This window comes from Sturnira hondurensis, unplaced genomic scaffold, assembly GCF_014824575.4.
Source record: "Sturnira hondurensis isolate 20B ecotype Veracruz unplaced genomic scaffold, ASM1482457v3 Scaffold0014615, whole genome shotgun sequence".
In the NCBI taxonomy this organism is placed as follows: domain Eukaryota; kingdom Metazoa; phylum Chordata; class Mammalia; order Chiroptera; family Phyllostomidae; genus Sturnira; species Sturnira hondurensis.
Window position 1 is genome coordinate 1,881,292 of NW_028087246.1, and position 19,935 is coordinate 1,901,226.

General features: G+C 47.1%; 1 protein-coding gene across 1 annotated transcript in view; it reads right to left on the reverse strand.

Annotated features, from left to right (window-relative positions):
- CAB39 (calcium binding protein 39) overlaps positions 1 to 5,487 on the reverse strand; it is a 72,024-nt gene extending 66,537 nt beyond the window's left edge. Inside the window, exon 1 of the mRNA XM_037063558.1 lies at positions 5,112 to 5,487. The gene's annotated coding sequence lies outside the window, so the exon portion shown is untranslated. The remainder of the gene's footprint in view (positions 1 to 5,111) is intronic.
- Between the last annotated feature and the right edge of the window lie 14,448 nt (positions 5,488 to 19,935).

The window sequence follows — 19,935 nt, forward strand, 5'->3', positions numbered from 1 at the left end:
CAAAGAGCACTTAGTAAATATTAGTGAAAAGGTTCAAAGAAGACATTACTACATAAAGTATAGAATGGTTTCTTTCAAGACAACTGGATAAAGAATGAAAACCAGGCTCTATTGAGATTAGTCCTGTGGCTAATAAGCTACACAAGCCTAAGCAAGTGATTCCACTTCGCAGAAAGCTCCACCGGTTAGTTACAGCTCAAAGCCACACACTGCTCGAGTTACCATAGGCCTAGGTGTTCCCAACTGCAGAAAGAGCCATTCTGACAGAGGGCTTCTGAAGTTCTCAGGTTTCTTCCACCTGAACAGCCTAGCACCAGCACCATCACAGAACTCACTGTGTCCTTGCACTTGGTATGTGCCTGGCCCTGTTGTAAGCAGATAGAGTAACATGTTGTAAAGTAAACAGGTTACTTTAGATGTAGTAGGCTATTTAAGCCCCCTACCACCTTTGCAGATATGGTCTACTCCTATCCGAGGAATCTAGGCTAGAGAGAAGTTCCAGAGCCCAAAGCAGGGTTCAGGGCTCAACAATCCTGGCGGGGTGTGTGTGTGTGTGTGGGGGGGGTGTGGGTGGTCCTGGCTGCACCAGTGCTTTTAACCACTGACTCTCAGAATTCTATAAATCCCAAAGTGGGCCTTAACTATAGACATGTAAACAAAACTCTGTCCATGCTAGTCCTTCCTTGTGACTAAATGCAGCTGACCTGTACTCTAAGGTGGAGGGAGAGAACAGTGACTGACTGCCACGTTAATAGCACCCTGTGAAAGAGCAGGCTACAGTTCATCAGACAAAGTTATACAGTAGCCACTTTAATCGAGATCAAGCTGCCACCCCTCGGCAATGACTGGGCAAGGGGACACTGGTGGTGTTGCTCTCATGTTAGTACAGCGCAAAGCAGACGTACAGTCTTTAGTTCATGCCCGTGGTGCTGGCCAGAGCGGGTTCATACCTGGGGCACATAATAAACAAACAAACAAACAAATGAATTTTTAAAAAGGTCAAGCTACAAAATGTATATGTTGTTTCTCTGACAAACCTTTTATCAAAACAAAGTGTTGTGAGATGACAACATTATATAACATTCTATTTCCTTGGTCATGAACAAGTTATCTGCTGGATAACGCTCCCAAGGAATAATTACAATAAACTCAGACTGTCACTAAACATTGGGTAACTAGATTTTGTCTTTGTAGCTATGCATATGAAAATGCACATATACATTAGACAAGCAAAAACCAACCAGCAACTAAAGACTGTGCTCGGAGTACCAAATCTCAAGTTGGACACATGTATTAAGGATTATGCAAATAGATATGGGCTAGACACTGCCAACATAAATGGCCAAGGAGGAGCTACCTCCCTCCTTTGGGGCCACTTCACACCTGACTGACCTCTTGCAATTCTCTGCATGCCATTCCTTCTTCCTCTGCCAGCTTAACATCACAGTTGCCAACAAACCACAATTCTGCCTTCATCACACCTCTTCTATCTCTGGCAAAAGAAAGCTAAAAGCACAGTGGAGGACAATGCACACACACGCACACCCTAAAACAAACGCTGACACCGTCAGTCTATCACCTGGGTCTCAGTCCTCCGATGACTCTTCCCATAACCTTGGGAGGCCTGAGAAACAGAAGCAGAACATTTAGCATTTGCTCTCAGAATGGTCTATTTTACAAATGCTGATGGTGGAGACATGCACCTGGCCCCCAGACTGTGGACGGATAAAGGCAATGATCACGGCCCAGTTGGATGGTCATCAGAGTGGTGAGACACTCAAAGAAAGAACTCTCATATAGCTCAATTCCTTCTTTAATTAGAGAAGGATCCAATACCAGCCCTCTTTCCAGTAAAACCTCAAATGTAGACTGATGACTAAATTGTCATGCAATTTTCAGGCTCCTTGGCTTCATTCGCATTCACACAAACACAAGATCTTTACACCTGAATAATTACACAGCAAAAAACAAACAAACAAAAAAAACTCACAAGCAATCTAAGTCAGAGGTTCAGAGATTTGATTGTCTTTCCCACAATCTTACCACATACCAAAGTTTTACCAACATTTTGCCATTATCCACACTAGCCCACCTATCACACTCCTATTTCTATGACACCAGACACCAAAATCAAATTCCTAATTACAAGGAGCCACGGAAAAAAAGAAAATACATTTTTAAAACAGAAACACCATCAGAAATGTAACCAAGACACACTACCTGAAATGAAATTCTACCCTGTATTGAATTTTACAGGGTAGAACTGTCCCCTACAGCATACTGTGGGGACAATTTGCATTTGTGTCTATTTTTATGGCAGATGGTGAAACTAAATGATCAATGATCAACCCCTCCTGGAAAAAACGGCTCTTGGAAAGTACGGCAGTAATTCACAGAAGTCCATAACCTATCAAAGATGATCTAAAGAAAAAATTTAGTAAATATTCAAAGTGATAAAGGATGTCTTGTGGCATATACATTTGCAATGTACAAATAAAAATTCAAATATAGCCAATTATAAAACCAAACCCCACACTTAAACTGAATTTTCTTAGCTATTCTTTTATATTGACTTTATGAGAATTTATGTGATCTAGCTGAGCATCTTGCTCAATATGCCATTAGAAACAGAAACAGAGACCTCATTAATACATTTTAGAATGTAAAGCACAAAGGGAAAACTGGTTTAAACAAGAATCTGCAGTTTAAGTGTTAATGAACTAAAGTGAACTGCCTTGAAATAAAACAAGCCCCTTTTGTTATATCGGCAAATCATTCCGTGACAAAACTGTATTTCCTGAAGAAATGCCAGTAGAAAACTAAATGCATCTAGCCTGAATCTTTGTAATGTCATGATCAAAAGTAGTTAGCCTATATGGATGGCCCCAGTAGAAATCCTATTTATGTGTGTGTGTGAAAGGCAGAAACAGGAGCTGCATTACACTCTATGGGAGGTACACCAGCTATGAAAGTAATCTTTCTATAATGCCTTTACAGATGCACACTCTCTCATATTGCAGAGATGTGTGATGTCTTCCACACCTGGTGACAAGATGCGACCCAAGTAAAATTTATTCAACAAACAAGAGGATCTAAATTGCAGAGATGTTAATAAAGATACTTCAAACAAGAAATCTTTTTTAGAAAAATTTGTCCATGGTAGCAGTTATTAAATAAAACACATGACTACTGCATTTTATTTGACGTAGGTAGATGCAACCTTGTCAGGAAAAAAAATATGTTTAAGAACACTTCCTTTACTTGGGTAAAAATATTTTTACATGAAGATATTTAATGACAAAAAAGCTTCATGAAAGTGTTACATATATGCAGTTTATTTCATTATGTAAAGAAAAAATAAACAAAAAAGACCAAAATGGTTATGCACTAAAATGTTAACAGTAACCAAATCTAAAGGTAAGATTACAGAAAATAATTTAAACAATTTTTCCAGTACTTTCTGCATCTTACAACTTTTTTTAAAGTGAAAAAAGTTGACATTCACTTGTCATATAAACAAACAACAAATAAGTGCTTTCAAAACTAACACAGGGTCTAGGCTGCTTCCACAGTTTCTAGACTTCAAATACAACTAATTACTTGCTAGTAATTTTTTAAAACATACAAAATAAAGCTAAAGACATTTGCTTCTGGCTCCCCTATAAAGATTTTCATACCTAAAGAAAATTTTACCTTTACATAAAAAGGTTCTGTGTCTAACTTTCTATCCCAGAATATAAGTGGTAATTTGATTTTTAAAAATCAATTTAGATTGCTTTACACAAATGCCATCTCAAAGAAGTTATATGCAGCTCAAAGTGTGGACACCTAAAACACAATGCCAGTTTTGAGGCATTTTAGTGAACTGCACCAACAGAAATGCCTTATGGAGATGAACTTATTTTAAACACATTATTTCCATTACCTTGTAAGAGCCTGACATCTATCTAATGAAGCTTTTTGCAAGAGATACTTTGCTTAGCCTGGACCTTTTTATTTGAATATCTGGGAAGCTGTCAAAGTCGATCTCAAACTGCATCATATTTACAGTACAGAATGTCAACTCTTCGCTGGGCCTCCTCGCCTTTCTTTCACAAGAGCGCCTTTAATATCTCTAACCCCAGCTTACATTTCCGGGCTCATGAGTCACTGAGCAATAAGCTCCAAGTTTCCTTTAGAATGTCACTCAAACAGCTCTTCTTCAGCATTCAGGGATCTGGCCCCCAAGTACCTCATTACCCCACCCCCACTTCCCACCGTGGTCCTGAGCAACAAAATGAACTATCCACTACTTCTAGACCATGTCTTTTTTTACCTTTGTCCTCTAGCTTTGCTGTCGCTCCACGTACTCTCTCTTCTGCAACCCTCCGCTCCCAAATCCTTTCAGGCCTTCCAGACCCCATAGGCACCGCCTCGCCCAGAAAGCCTTCCAGATTTTCGGCGAGGCGGAAGTCATCGATCGGTCCGGTCTTCCCTGGGTTCCTCCCTAGCACCTTGCAGTTCTTTCACAGGACTTTTATCTCCTCCTTCCTGGTATCGTGTTATCTGTGTACTAGTCTTATCACCCACACCAGAGCGCAAGCTGCTCGCGGGAGGAGACCGCGGGTCGGGGTTCACCTTTGAATCCCTCCGGCGCGGACGCCCAGGGCGCCTGCACGCAGTCAGCGCTCAAGCTGGTTCAACAGAAGCCGCGAACACTCCGGCCGCGCAATTCCTAACCAGAAATCAGTTAGGCATTTGCCGGACAGGGGCACCGCGAAGATGCTACCTGCCCCCGGATCACAGAAAGTTTACGGAGGGCCCGTGTTTGGTGGCAATGACAGTTGGCCGGGGCCGCACTTCCCTGCCCTCCGGACTACGGCCGGGGACACCCCAACGCCGCCAGCCCGGCCAGGGAACCGCGGAAGGGTGGCAGGCGAGCCCGGGGCTCCCAGACCCCGTCGCAGGCCCCTGGGCGCGGCGCCGGCGAGGGCCAGGAGGGAAGGCTCCGGCTCCGCAGCCGCCCGAGAAAATGGAGGCAGCCCCGGGGCCGGTGTCTGGCCGAGGCAGGGCAGGCGGAAGCGGGGCCGGCGTCCGCGCCGCGAGCAGGGCAGGGCCGGGGGGTCACTCACGGGGCTGGGCCGGGCGGCTTCCTCTCCGCCTCCGAGTCGTCGCCGTCCCCGTCCTCGGCCGCCTCCGCCGCCTCGGGCTGCTCGGTCGGTCCCCGCGGCGCGGCTCGGGCGCTCGGCCCCTCCGTTGTCTTCTGCCTGCTGCTGCTCCCGGTACCGAGTACCCTGGCGGCGGCTGCGCGGGCTGACGACGGCCCAGGGGCTCCCGCGGCGGCCGCCGCACTGCTGCGCTCGGTCGTCTGGGCTGCGGCTGCTGCTGCTGCGGGCCCCGGCACCGCCTTTGCCTTCGCCTTCACCCGGCTCCCGGAGCTTCAGTCTCTCCCAGGCCGCGCCGCTCCCCGTTCCCGGCCCGAGCCCGGCTTTGACGTGCGCACTGCGCAGACGTCGAGGGAGGGACGTCGGGCGGTGCCGCAACGCCCCCTTCGGCCTCGGTCGCCCCCTGGCGGCCGGGCGGACTGGGCGCCGGAGTCCACCCCCACCTACCCCCGCCCCCGAGGCCGAAGAGAGAGGGGAAGCAGGAAAAGCAGAAGCTGAGAAGAGAGTTCCTCTTCTTTCATCCGCCACTTAAATCTTGGTGCTCAGCCCCTTCTTTTCTGTCTAAGCACTCTTCCTGAAGTAATCTCACGCTCACTTTCCAGGACCACTTCCTCAGCTCTTAACAAAGATTTATGTCTGCTGAGACTAAAAGCCGACTTCCTGTAGACTGAATCTGTCATCCTCATTAGGAGCAGATCACTCCCATGTTAGCATCTTCAGAGAGAGCGCGGTGGACTGTCAGGGATGGAATGATCCAAATCGATAGGACCCAAGAGCCTGGATGGAAAGCCCAGCTCCAGCATTTAGTCTCCACGGGCTGTTTCCTGCCCCTGTGCCTGGGTCCCTACGCACACGCGCGATGCCAGGACCGCAGGCTAATGAGGATGGATGAGAAAACTCATCGCAAAGCCCAGAGAGCAGAATCTGAAGCATGAAATGCCCACGCGTACATTTTTTATTCTTTCTGTTGCTTTGTTTTTTTAATTTGTAATTGGACAGGGATTTTTGAGCACTACAGGGCGCAGTCACGGTTCTGGGTGGTGGGGCTGGAAACAATACCGTCCCTGCTCCTGAGACAAACAATTAACAAATAAACCAGCACACACGTGACATTGCATGGGTTGCAGTGCTATGGAGAAAAACATCACAGGCCAAGGAAGGGAGAGAGGGCAGGGTATTGTTATTTATAGCTCTCCCGTGCAGGTAGCAGCTACATGAAGAAAGAGCATGCTCTGACCTGTGTGCACGGAAAGGCAGAGGGAACAGCAGGGACCAAGGCCCTGAGGTGGGGCGCCATGGACCCCAGCGAGGCCAGATTCCTGAGGGAGGGAGGAGGGCCGAGGTGAGCAGAGAAAGGGGCCCTATAGGCTACAACGAAGCTTTTGGTTTTTACTCTGGGTGAGGTGGGAAGGTATTTGGAGGGTTTAAAGCAGAGGAAGGATGTGGTCTGACATTTTAAAAGGATCGCTCAGGTTGTGCTGTGAAGACCAGACAGAAGAGCAGGAGGCTTTCAGCTGGGAGACCAGTTAGAAAACTTCTGAAATAATCCGGTCAACGGAGACAGCCTTGGTTTAGGATGGGGGGAGTAGAGTGGTTGGGTTCTAGACATGGTTAAAAGGTAGGGCTGAGCCCTGGCCAGGTAGCTCAGTTGCTTAGAACATCGTTCCCATACACCAAAGTTGCAGGTTTGCACTCCAGTCGAGCTCTGGTCAGGGCACATAAGAGTCAACCAATGAATGCATAAAGAAGTGGAACAACAAATCCATGTATTCTTTCTCTCTGTCCCTCCCTCCCTCCCTCCTCTCTTTTGCTCCTTCCCTTCTTTCTCTAAAATCAATTTTTTTAAAAAAAGGTGGAGCTGAGAGGACTTTGATGACTTCTAAGGTTTTTTTCCCTCAAGCAGCTAGAAAATACAGTTTGGTAAAATGGAGACAACTTCAACAGAAGCAGATATGAAGAGAGGAACTCAGGGATGCATGTGGGGGCATATGAACTTTGAATTGCCTGTGTTAGACACCGAAGCAGGAAATGAATATAGAAGTCTGGAGTTTGGAGGACGGGTCTGGGCTGTGGAGAGAAGTCTGGGAGTCCTCAGAGTAATGAAACCTCAAGACCCAATGAGATCATTGGGGGAATGAGCATTAATAAAGGGCAAAGCTAAGGATGAGCGGGAAGCCTCCAACTCTTGAGAAGTCAGGGAGATGACAAAAGATTTCTGTGGACAGGAGCTGGGCAGCAGGAAGAGACCCAGGAGAGCTTCGCATGCTGGAAGACCAAAGGCTGGAGGATGGATCAATGCCACCAATACTGGCTAATAATTCAAGCAAGGCTGATGTTGGTGATTGGTCACTGGTGTCAGCACCGTAGAAGTAACTAGTGGCCTTAGTAGGAGCTATGTCAGTGGAGGTGAATGGAAAAGCCTCAGTGGAGTGGTCTCTAGAAGGAATGAGACCTAGAATGAGCCCTAGAAAGCCCGGGGCTCCGGGAAGAGAAAACACGAGTGCAGAGAACTGGTTCCTAATGTGTTATTCTAAAGAGGAGCAGAGAAAGGAGGTGGTAGCTGGAGGGGAATGTGGGCTCGAACAGATTTTTTGAAGTTTCTTTTTTGTTGTTTTTGTTTTTAGGACGGAAGCTATTACAGACAGCTTAAGTGCTGATGGGGATGATTCAGTGGTGAGGGAAAATTTGATGGGAGGTGTAGGGGGAGCATCTTCTAGAGAGCTGTCCTTGAGTGAGTGAGAAGAGGGTGTGCAGTGGACTGTCTGGCCTTGACACCAGCACAGGGACCTTCACTCACAGGGACAGAGGGCAGGGAGCTGGTGGATGAGATGCTAGAATCCATGGCCGCTCCCTTCTTAGGGCTTCTGTTTTCTCAGGAAAACTGGAAGCAAGGTCATAAGCAACAAGTGGGGAGGGGAAAGGAGGAGTAAAGTAGGACCAGTTAGCAAGGTTATTTGGTGTTTTTCACCGGCCACATGTTGCTGGGGAGGTGGGAAGCTGGATTCAACCAGGGTTATTCTTGTTAGGGAACACCGTGGAGAAAGAGCAAGGGAAGAACAGGGTGTACACAAGGAACTAATAATAACAATGGCCGACTGTTGAATCCAAGCCAGGTAGGAGGCTCTGAGGAAATGGGGGTGGAGGGTGGTGGGAGGGGAGACACCCTGTAGGAGTTGGTGGAGCGGTGGGTATGGGAAGTGAGCTGGAAAGAAGGAGGAGCTGGCTGGAGAGCCAAGCTGCTCACACTGAGATTAGGGAAGGAGTAGTTGTCAGTGAATGACGAGGCCTGGGGCAGCTTTTCAGACTTTAATGTACATTAAATGATGGGGGAATCTTGTTGAGATGCAGGTAAGTGGACTCCATGGGTCTGGGAAGAGGGTGGGAAGGTGGCATTATTCTTAATCTTGTTATAATCTCGATACCAAAACCTCAACAAATGTAACCCCCCCAAAACAAAACAAAACAAAACACTAGACTAATCTTGCTAGTGCCAATATAGGAGAAACCTAAATAAAAACAAATTTGGAATGTAAGTAAAATAGCAACATGTGAAAGGCAAAGTTTGCCTCAACCATTTATGTCAAGCCTATTAGGGGCTATTGGAAAGGCAGGAAGAAGTCAACTTGATGGCAAGTCCCGAGCCGGCGGTTCCCAGCTGCTCTGGGCGTCTCTCTGGCAGCTGTGGAAGGGGGTGCCAGGCCCTCCTGGGTGAGCAGGATGCCAGTTCCATCGGATTTTGGAACTTTGTTCAGTAAGGACTTACCCCGCGCCGCCCCTCCCCCCCCCCCCCCGCTTTCTTTCCCTCCCCCCTCCCAACCACCCTTTTTTCAGATGAGAGTTCTTTTTATTTTAGTCCCACAGGGAGGCCTTTGATCATGCTGACATCCCACAAAAACAAGGAAAGACCCAATTTCCCACAGAATGAAAGACCGCACAGGGGTGGATAATCGCATATGCGAGTTTTTGATGTCTTTGCTGTAAGGGTCAGAGCAGGATTCCAGCAGGAGGGGCAGAAATTTCTGGAGCAGGAGCAGGTTCTGAAGTCAGAGCAGAAACAGCCCTGCCATTCGACCACTTGGATTTACAACTTCTCCATCCTTCCACAGGGCTCTATGGGAAGCCTATTCTATTAATACATTTCTTTGTAGGCACAACCTCTTCTTGAGAAATTCCTCCACCTTTTCATCTTGAAACCCCCTTCGCAGAGGACCTCCCTCTCCAGGGCTGAGTTCATAGATCTCAGGGTCAGAAGGCACAGCCACCATTCTCCAAAGTCGCTGTTGGTCTCCTGTCGATCTCCCATCACTGTCATCTCCCTTCCTCTCCTCCACTGCAGCTGGGGGATGGGATGAAGGTGCCTCCCCACCTTAACCACACCAGCTGTGAAAGGCCTTTGGAGCCTGACTCACAGCTTCCCTTCCCACCCCACCCCATGCCTGATTTCTCCTGGGCAACATAAAGGCCACTCACCTAAGATGTTGGGTCTCTGTTCTCTCCCATTCTCAGTGACCTTCACTTCCACTCCACAGCAACAGCCACTCTCCCTTAGCCCCAGCCTGGTCTCTCAGGCACCACCACTCTACCTAGGAAACTTGACCTTTGTAACTTCCCTGCTTAATTGCTCCTCCTATCTAACCACCCTTCCCACAGCCCCAGACCCACCAAACCTGCTCTAAAGCTCATTGAAACTTTGTTTATTCAACAAATACTGAGAGCTTGTGATTACTGAGCCCTGGGCCTGGTAGTGGAACCTTGAGCCCTACATGGTCCCTGCTCTCAAGGAGCTTGCAGTTCAGGAGAGGCACACAGGTCCTCGGGCAGTTACAGCAGAGTGAGACTCCAAGCAGGAGTAAGATTTAGTCAGTTGGAGATGGGAGGAAACGCTCAAGGAAAATCATGCAAATAACACCAAAAGCCGGAAAGCACAGTGAATTTGGGGAAGTGCATATGAGGAGTTCAATCTATAGAATGTGGACCTTGAACTTGAGGAGGCGAATTTTTTATTGCTATTCCTCTCCCTCCCCCAGCTTCATTGAGATGTTATTAACATGTAACACGTGTACGTTTAAGGTGTACAATATGATGATTAGATATACGTTTACATGGCAAAATGATTGTCACAGTGAGGCTAGTCAACACCTTCATCTCCTGACATAATTACAATCTTGTGTGTCTGTGTGTGGTGGTATAATTTAAAACCTACTCTCCTAATAATTTTCAGTCTGTTATGTAGTGTTAATTGTAGTGACCAGGCTGTACATTAGGTCCCCTGACCTTGTTTACCTTCCAGCTGGGAGTTCGTACCCTTGGACCCGACGTCTCCCCATTGTCTCCACCTGCAGCCCCTGGCAACCCCCCCGCCCCCCCCCCCCCCGTGTAGAAGTTCGGCTCTTTCAGATTCTGCGTGTAAACAAGGACACGCAGTATTTGCCTTTCTCTGTGGAATGCATTTCACTCAGCAGAATGCCCTGGAGGTCCACCCGTGTGGCCACCAGTGGCAGGGTTGAGGAGGGGAGTTGGCATAGATAAGTAGGAGAGCTGAGCAAAGGTCCAGCAATGAAAGGCCATACTGTCCATGTTAGGAAGCCTGAGTTCCATGTGAAGGCGGGGGGCGGGGGGGGTAGGCTGGATGAAGTGGGCATTGACACTTTAAGCCGTGGAGTGACATGCTCAGACGTGTGTTCTCTAGATTTAGAAACGTCATCTGATCCTGCGTGCATGGCGGGTGAGGAGAAGGCCGGGTCAGAGGCAGCAAGGTCGGTCAGTCAGAGGCATTGTCAATGCTGGCATGAGACAATGGGGCCTGAGCTGGACTGAGCTAGACTGGGCAAGAGTGAATCAGCCCGGAAAAAATGATGTTTAGAAGGATACAGGTGGTAGGGGAGAAGGAGGACTAGGGGATGGAAACCTGGCTTTTGGATGGCAGGGCCAGTTAGTGAGATGGACACCCTCTAGGGGCGACTGGGAGATAAGAGGAAAACTGGGACCAGCACATGTCGAGAGAAAGAGCAGTTTTAGTGCTGCAGGAGGGTCGGGGACCGCGAGGTTGGAGGTCACTGATGGGATGCAGCAGCAGGAGGATTTGGGGACCCAGGAGGGAGCCGGACCAGTGGAGTGACGGGTGAAGAGGTGCTGGGGCAGCCGTGGGTGTAGGCTGTGAATGAAAGATATAGAAATAGAACCAATGAACAGGAAAGAGAAGGGATCCCAGAGTCCGGGAGTCCCTAGTGGGGGAGGGGGCTTCATGGGAACACAGGAGAAGGAAGAGGGCTCCCTCCTCGTAATGGCAAAGAAAGAGGAGGACAAACACCTGGGGAGCCGGCTGGCTGGGTGAAGTGGTGTGGTGGGCGGGTGAGGCAGGGAGGGAGTTCCTGGGAGTTGAGGTATGCAGGATGCGTTTTGTTAGGAAAAAAGACAGTCATTTCGCCCCAAGGTGAAATGGCTGCTTGTTACAGAATGAGAAAGAAGAGGGTGTAGGGCACCACCGGCAGGATACACAGAGTTGTGAGTTTCACTCTCCCTCACAGGAGCACGCCCATGCCTCTCTTCCCTCATGGGTGTGCATTTCCTAAACTCCAAGGCTCCCCACGAGACTTGCAACCCCGGGGAGAAATGGGCAGCGGCAGCTCGTCCCAGGCTCACCCCCTAAACCTGTCTCCAAGGGCCCCCTTTCTCTGACTTTTCAGTGAGCCAGTAGCAGCTCTGCCTGGGCTCTGTCCCGTTGCTTCTTCTATCCTAAGTCCTTCCTTGTTTCACTGTCTCCAACTTTAACACACATACTCTCAAGATAAAAATGGTAAGTTCTAGAAAAGGGAGTTTTATTTGTCCTGGTCGAAGCTGGCTAGGGCTTGATGGGTTTATTTATATGGTTTTCAAAAAAAAAAAGAAGCTTTAGTATCATATATACTTATGTGAAACTATCATTTGTTTTTGTCTCTCTTAAAATGCGAAAAGTATTGGTCTGCCCTTCATAAGAGCTTGTGGAAGATAGTAGAGCCCTAAAGATGGCCAAGGCCCAGTCCCCGGAACCTGCGAATTTGCTACTTTATTTGATCAAGGGAACTTTACAGATGTGATTAAGTCAGGATCCGAGATGGGAGAGATTATCCTGGACCGTCTGCTGGGTTCCAGGTAATCAGTCATGAGGGGCCCTAGAAGAGGGAGGAGGCAGGTGGTTCAGAACAAAACGAAGAGATTGGAATGTGTTCCCTGTTGGAGTTCAAGGGGCCGAGAGCCAGGAGTGAAAAGAGCCTGGGGAAGCTGGAAGAGGGAGGACCCTCTGGAAGCCTCCAGAAGGGATCTTCTTTGCTGACGCCTTAACTGGAACCTAGCGAGACTAATCTTGGATTTTTGATCTCTGACGCTAGATGACGATGCATCTGTTTCAAGCTCTGACACGTGTGGTGATTGGTTAGGGCAGGAGCAGGCAGTGCACACAAGATTGTCACAGGTTGTGATTCTTCTGTGCAGCCCGGATAACAAAGATTCCTCTCTGGTGTGTGCTGACGGTGCCACGACCTCGGTCATCCAAGAGAACCAGGTTTTCTCGCCTAGGAAAGAGCTGAGAGTACGATCATGGGACCGCCTCTGTTCATTGTAAAGAACTCTTTATTATCTATCACTTTAAGTGAGTGGCTGAGTATTATTTCTCAGGACCTCAAGATCCTACCTTATTCAGGTGTCCAAATCTCCTGACAACTTTTGATATTTTGCCTTCCCCAAACTGATCCTAAATGATACCTTTTGTACCCAAACTGTCTTTGAGATTTCGCAAAGGGTTTGTTCTTTCATCTTGTGAAAAGAGAAATGCCAGAAAGTGATCAGGTTTATTTGGTGATCACTATAGGAGAGCTGCAAGGGAGGCATTGTTAAATCAGTGGGCGTGCTGCTTAGGTCTGATCAGGTCTGATAAAACGCAACTGAAGTCAGTTTCAGGAACCACGCTGTGTGGAAATTCCTGGAGATTTGTGAGCACCTTCACCAGCCCTGCTGTTTCTCAGTGCTGCTGTACCTGAGAGTGGACAATCACAGGAGGTGTTGTCAGCCAGAATTTCCGCTATTTCTTTTTTAAAAAACTTCTATTGAATTTACTGGGGTGACATTGGTAAATAAAATTATATAGAATTATATGTAGTTTTCTATGACACACCATCTATTCATTGTGTGTTCACCACCGGAAGTTGCCTCCTCCCATCACCATTTACTCTGTTTTACTGTCTTCTACCTCCCCCACCCCCTTTTCTCTCCAGTAATCATCACACTGTTGTCTGTGTCTATGAGTTTTTTCAGCTATTTCTTTAAGAAAATTTTTTATTTATTGGTTGATTTTGAGAGATGGAGAAACATTGATTTGTTGTTCCACTTCTTTTTAAAATTTATGTGTGTATGTATTTCTTCATTTATTTTTAGAGAGAGGGGAAGGGAGGGAGACAGAGAGGGAGAGAATCAATGTGTGGTTGCCTCCCAACTGGGGACCTGGTCCAAAACCCAGGCCTGTGCCCTGACTTGGAATCGATCTGGTGACCCTTTGGTTCACAGGCCGGCGCTCAATCCACTGAGCCACACCAGCCAGGGCTGTTGTTCCACTTCTTCATTAATTCACTGGTTGCTTCTTGCATGTGCCCTGACCTGAGGATTGAACCCACGACCTTGGCATGTCGGAACAATGCTCTAACCAACTGAGCTACCCAACCAGGGCTTAGCTATTTCTTAAAATGGTAACTTGGTTACAACTTAAAAAAAACAACAACTTTATCCCCCTTCCTTTTTTTTAAAGAACTTTAAAATTTATTCTTCAGTTACAGTTTGCATTCACTATTATTTCATACTAGTTTCAGGTATACAGTATAGACAACTTTTTAAATTTGAATCTACATGGACTAGGGTGGCTGATTTCGGTTGGAAACTCACAGCATTTAGCCATTGAGTTATATTAATATGCAAGTATTTAGGACCAATTTCAGATTTATATAGTCTTTTTACTTAATATTTTTAGTGTATTCTAACTCTATGTTTAGTATATTCATAGAATATTATGGCAAGATTGTTATATCTGAAGATTTTTTTCTCTGTGAAGATTATGTTTCTCCATTTTTATCAATTAGATTTAATCCACTCTTACTCATCATGTTAATAGATAGTTGCCTAAAATGTTTTCTGAAGTGACCTTATTATTTTGGTTTATGTGCCACATAAGGAAGTCTCCAAAATTCAGAAACCCTTATGAGTGTTCTTAATTTCCTGACAATGTAATTACTTGCATACGTTCAATAAGAATCTGTCTTCCTTGCTAATAGGATGTGATTGGAAACATTGGTTACAAACCCAAGGCTTTGCCTGAAATACCATATTTGGGCATGATGCTCATTTAATCAGAAATGACCTGATACTTTGAAGGAACTCAGGTTGACTTTCTGGAGCCAATGGGAAACAGGTACCATCCCCATTGGGAGAACGGGCCTGGTACCTGGCTTACGAAGTTCTCAGCCTTACAAATGAGTCTAGGGTCACTTCCTGCCATGTCTATTAGCCTTGGGGCATTTGGGAAACCTTGAGGAAAGAGGAATTTGCTAACATTTATAATTACTGCAGGTGAGTTTGATGGCTTGGCTTCCTAGTCTCAAGATGCTTTCAAAAGTCTAATCTGAGATTCTTTACTAAAGCTTCCAGCAAAACAAAGTTAAGGCCCATGTGGTAAATAGTTAGTCTTGCTACATCCATGCAAACAGGCCACATTTAATGAGACCAGCCTTGATTTGCAATCAAGAAAAACCTTTCTTTGAGATTATCTTTGTAAATAGAGGGCGACTAAAAAGAGAAATTGTGTGTTTCAGTATGCAACACATGCTTCCAGGTTATCAGATTCCTGCCCTGCTCTTCACCTTGGAGATTTCTTGCACCTTGTTGTAAATTGCAGGTAGCTGATGACTGTGCAAACTGTCTGGTCTGATGAGATTTCACGGACTTCCTTCAGTCACCCTGGTGGGAAAACCAGTCTTGTTACCTCCCTTTATACTGGACTGGAGCTGTGGCCTTGTCCAGTGGTCAAGCCTCACCAAATTCTCAAGTCTTCCAGTTTTCTTCAATCCAACCATAGTCCTTCAAGGTAATGTTTCGGATTTTTCTGCCGCTTGCCTGATTCGGCATCACCAAGAACTCTGACTTGGCTGCTCAGATCCCTATCAGGCTTGAGGTTGCTTTGCAGGTGGCCTTTCCCTCAGAATCTGAAGAAGCCTTGTGAGCTGAAGCCCAGTGACTCAGCATTGACCTTGGCGGGACCAGCACCACAGCAGACCATGCACAGGGTTGGAATTCTCCCTGGAAAAGCTGCTGCTGGACCACTAAGGAAGTCCAACAAGATGGGTCACGCATGCCCTTGGATGAGAGGTAGCCAAGACTATGCACGGCATCACCGAGAACATAGACGTCTTACTTCCAGGAACTCAAGGAGGTTCCACAAGTATAAATTATATTGAGCTTCAAAGACTCAGTACCACAGCAAACAAACTAGTAAACAAACATAAAACAAGGAACTCATGGAGCGGTGTAACGCAGTTTTCCACTGCTGACCTCTGGTATCCGCTGGACCCGATAATTTCAAGGTTCCGCTCCTGGCTCTTGACTTTATTACAACTTTCATACTATTACTTCCCTATTTTAGGGTTCCTTCTTTTCAGATGTCTCATCCCCAGGACCCTAAAACAACTGACCTTTGCCACCACCTCTCAACAGGTGGATCAATAGTTTTTGTAGGAACAGCACCAGCAAGAACCCTGGAGAGACCGTTTCTCGGGCCCTGTGTCATCCTGCTGGGAGGTTGCTGCTCACCCGGAGTTGTTCAGTGACAAACAACATCCGTCTTAAACAACAGGGGGGACTGATGAGGTTGAACTTGACAGGAGCCCCGGGCAACTTCAGAGTGAAGGGTAAGAAGTCTCCCCACCCTTCTGTGCTCAGAAATGACAAACCAGCTAACCACAATGGAACACACTCTCCTTCTAGTTTCTGCAAGAAGTCTCCTCTCCATCCTTCCTTGAAATGCCTGGAAGTCCCTAAGATGACTCCCTTGTCTATCTGCTTCCATAAAACCCCAGTCTTCCTTTCTTTTCTTTGAGATGTTCCTCCTTAGTGAATGCTCTCCCCATTGCAATAGCCTGAATAAAACCATCTCCCTCATTATCCTGTGAAGATTGTCTGTCACAGCTCCAGAAAGGACCCCCCTCGGATGGCAGCCAGCAAGCCACCCCGACTGTCCTGCGGGTTTGTGTGAATATGCGGCAGAGTTGGATCCTGCTTTCCCTCTCCGACAGGTGTCTCCCATCTTGGTGGCCCCAGTGCTGATTCCCGGATGCCCTGTTTTAGCCGGAGCTCCCAGTTTTCCTTCACTACAGAGAAAGCAGTCCCAGTGGGTGTGGTCAACACTTTGCTGGCTCCCTGTAGTAAGTTTCCCCTGGTCTCGGATGGAAAACCTGAGCTTCCAAAGATGAATATGCTCACGGTGCCATGCTTCTGGCATGACCTGGTGGAGAACACCTACCTGGAGAGTGTTTGTTGCGGGAATAGGTAAGGCTCTGTGTCCAAATATTCAAGTAAGTCTGAGACCAAGGGTTTGCAGTTAGGTGGGGCCAGGAGCAGTGGGGCTTCTGGCAAGGGTTCCAGGGGAGGAGCTTGTGGGTACGCTCCTGGCAGCAGTGGGGCCCCCAATAGCAGGGGTTCCTCTGTGCTGTCTCTGTTCTGTCTGTATGGGTGTGGGCCAGAGCTCAGAAGGCTCTTTGACACCCTATAATTTGCCATGAAAAAGGTCCTATTTACCTGCAGTTCTACAGGTAGTTAGGTCCTCTGTGCCATTAGGTGTGTGTTGGGGGGGGGGTGCTGGGTCTCAGTTCCTGGGGGATGATGTCATTCTTAGGTCCTCGGAGGGGATGGCTGGAAGGGACATAGGCCAAGCTGAGCAATGTGCCGTGGTTCTCTTGGGTGGTTAGCCCCTTGGCTGGTGGGAGTGTGTGTGTGTGTGTATTGTGTACAGGTGAGTGGGTGTGTATGTGAGTGGGCACGAATGTGCAGAAATGTGAAGGGGCGCAGTGGGAGTCAGCCTGTAACACTTGTGTAGAAAGCTCTGGACCACCCCAGACAGTGCACGCCTGCCGGACTGGTCAGGAAGACAAGCAGACACAGAGCTCTATCAGTCTGGCATCTTCTGGCCAGTTCATTCCTTAACCCCCAAACTGGGTTGAGCCTGCCACGTGGGACAGGCTTCAATCCAGGCATACCTGATCTCTTACTGAAGGGCAACCCATGACCTCTGGCAGGATAAGCACGTGTTTACCTTCTGGAAGAAGGACTTAGGGGTCAGGGCCATCCAGGGAATGAGATGAGGCACCAGGACCACACTCCAGCCGTGGCCTTGGCCGGAATCCAGGTTTCTCAACACCTGCTGCAGTGGAAGAGAGCCCTGGGAAGCTGCCCCCACTGCTTCCAGAAAGGACTGTTCAGACCTAGATGGCACAGAAGGCGGGCTCTTGCGAGTCCAGGTGTGGTCCGGGTGACAGCATGCCATGACACATGCCCAGACTTGTGCAGCTAGGATGTAGGTGATGAACTTGGCCCTTGGCTGCCACTTGCCAGCAGGCAGGGCCCCCAAGCAGGAGCTGCAGAGTTTCCGGCTATCTTAGGATTAATGGAGAAGATGTTGTTTGTGTTGCCACAGTGTCCAGGGAACAGTACACGAGGTTTACAAAGTGTGCTGGAGAGGACCCAGGTCAAATTCATCCACTGGAACTTGACTCCTCTCAGGCCGAGGACCCGAGTGAATAGTCGCACTTTCAGAGAGATCCTGCAGACCCCGTGCCAGCAGCCATACTGATTGCCCATCTGCAGCACATGTTGCTAGCCACCACCAGAACCATTCAAGGAGATTTCCAGTTGCTCCTCCAGGGGCGCGCACAGGGGTAGGGACTGACTATGCTGTCAACAAAACAGGGGTAGGGACTGACTATGCTGTCAACAAAGTTTCAAGTTAAGGGATCAAAGTTACTTTTAAAATATATAAAATACAAACAAAGTAACATTTTTTTTGTTACAAGTGTCCATCCCGTAGTCTGCAGATCTGAGCTGATCACAGGGGTTCAGTGGCCCAAGGCTATTTTAGGGTCATCACAAGCACCCAGAGCACAGGCCTGGTTATGGGTGGATGAGGTTCCCCTAGAAACAAAATCCCACCCATTCACCAATAATCACTGCATGTTCCCCATTATAGAAAATTAACCCTAACACCATGGGATGTTTTTAATTAAAATTACATTACAACAGCCCAATTTCTGTGTTAGTGTTTGGAATGTAAGTCCCATCACTGATTGCTTTGACAAAAATCATCTCTGAAGAAGTCATCTTGATTAAATCAAGGGACAAATTACGTCATGGAAAATATTTAAAAACATTTTGCTATTTGCCAAGCTATCTTAACAATAAAAAACCCCCAAACACCTCAATTCTGCATTTTTGTGTGACCCATTGTTTTTTAATGTAAGTTTGCTATACAGCTTCATACATTCATTTGGCATAACCGGCCACACTTATCCCATTGTGTACAGAATTATATGCAACACTGAGCATTGTCACATTTGCTCTCTTCTGCCACAGAGGTAACATAACAATGGGCAATTCTACCCCTGAAGCAATTCATTAATAATTCTCTTCCCTGAAAGTAGTGAATGCCCTGAGTCACCACTTACCCAAGTTTCTTTGTAAGCTTATTTTTCAATGCCCTTCCCTGGTTCTTTTCATTGTGACCTGCGAACCATGAACATTTGATATCCTGCGGAACTCTCCAGATCAATACAGATGAAACCCTGATTTTACTTTAAATATTACCCCACTCTATTAAGAAATGAAATTCTTTTATAAAAAGCATTTCAAAAACCAAACTAAAATTTCAGGTGTTGAACTCACGTATTGTATAAATAGCTAGAGAGTCACACACTAAGACAATTCTAACAAAACTGATACAATTCAAAATGAACAAATAAATCCCTCATGGTGGTTGGGGGGGAGGTGAAGGTGGACAGGGAGCGGGAAGGGAGCTGGATTCTAAACCAGGGGTCAGTTTTGCCCTGGCTGGATAGCTTAATCAGCTTTGCACCCAACAAAGGTTTCCATCTTTCCAGTGGAAAAGAAAAAGCTTTATAGTATCAGCTCCCAACTTCACAATTCCAACCTTACAAAAATCAAAGTTCATGGCTTCTCAGCCCTTCCAGGGCTCTGGTTCTGTGGGCCCAAGGATTATTTGTTCTTCCGGATGTTCTTTGCTCCTCGCTGAGTCATTTGGGCTCTCTGCCCTCCCCGGCTGGGAGCCAGCATCTCTCACAGTCCAGTTGCGACTGTACAGTTCCAATGAGGTCATCGATTAATAAGGTGCCTCCAAGCTTCCTTCTCTCCCCCCCACCCCTCTGTGCCCCCCTCATCTAGCCTTTATTCTGGTCTCACCAGCAAAATAAGCACACGATACCTAACAAGTCTTGGAAGGGCCCTTCCTGGGGCCCATAATGACAATCTCAAAGAGTCTGAGGGTAGAAACCAAACAATTCGCAAAGATTTTGAAGATTGCTTTTTTATATCATGAAGTAATAAGTTTAAAATAGCCATTTTTTGGAGACTGTACATGTTCAGGTCCTGTTGCCAGAGGCTTTACCTATGTTAATAGCTGCTCCTAAAACAAAAGGGGAAGAAAATATTATTTTTCATCAAATGTAAGACATCTTGATTGGAAGACTCATCGTTACATATTATAACATTA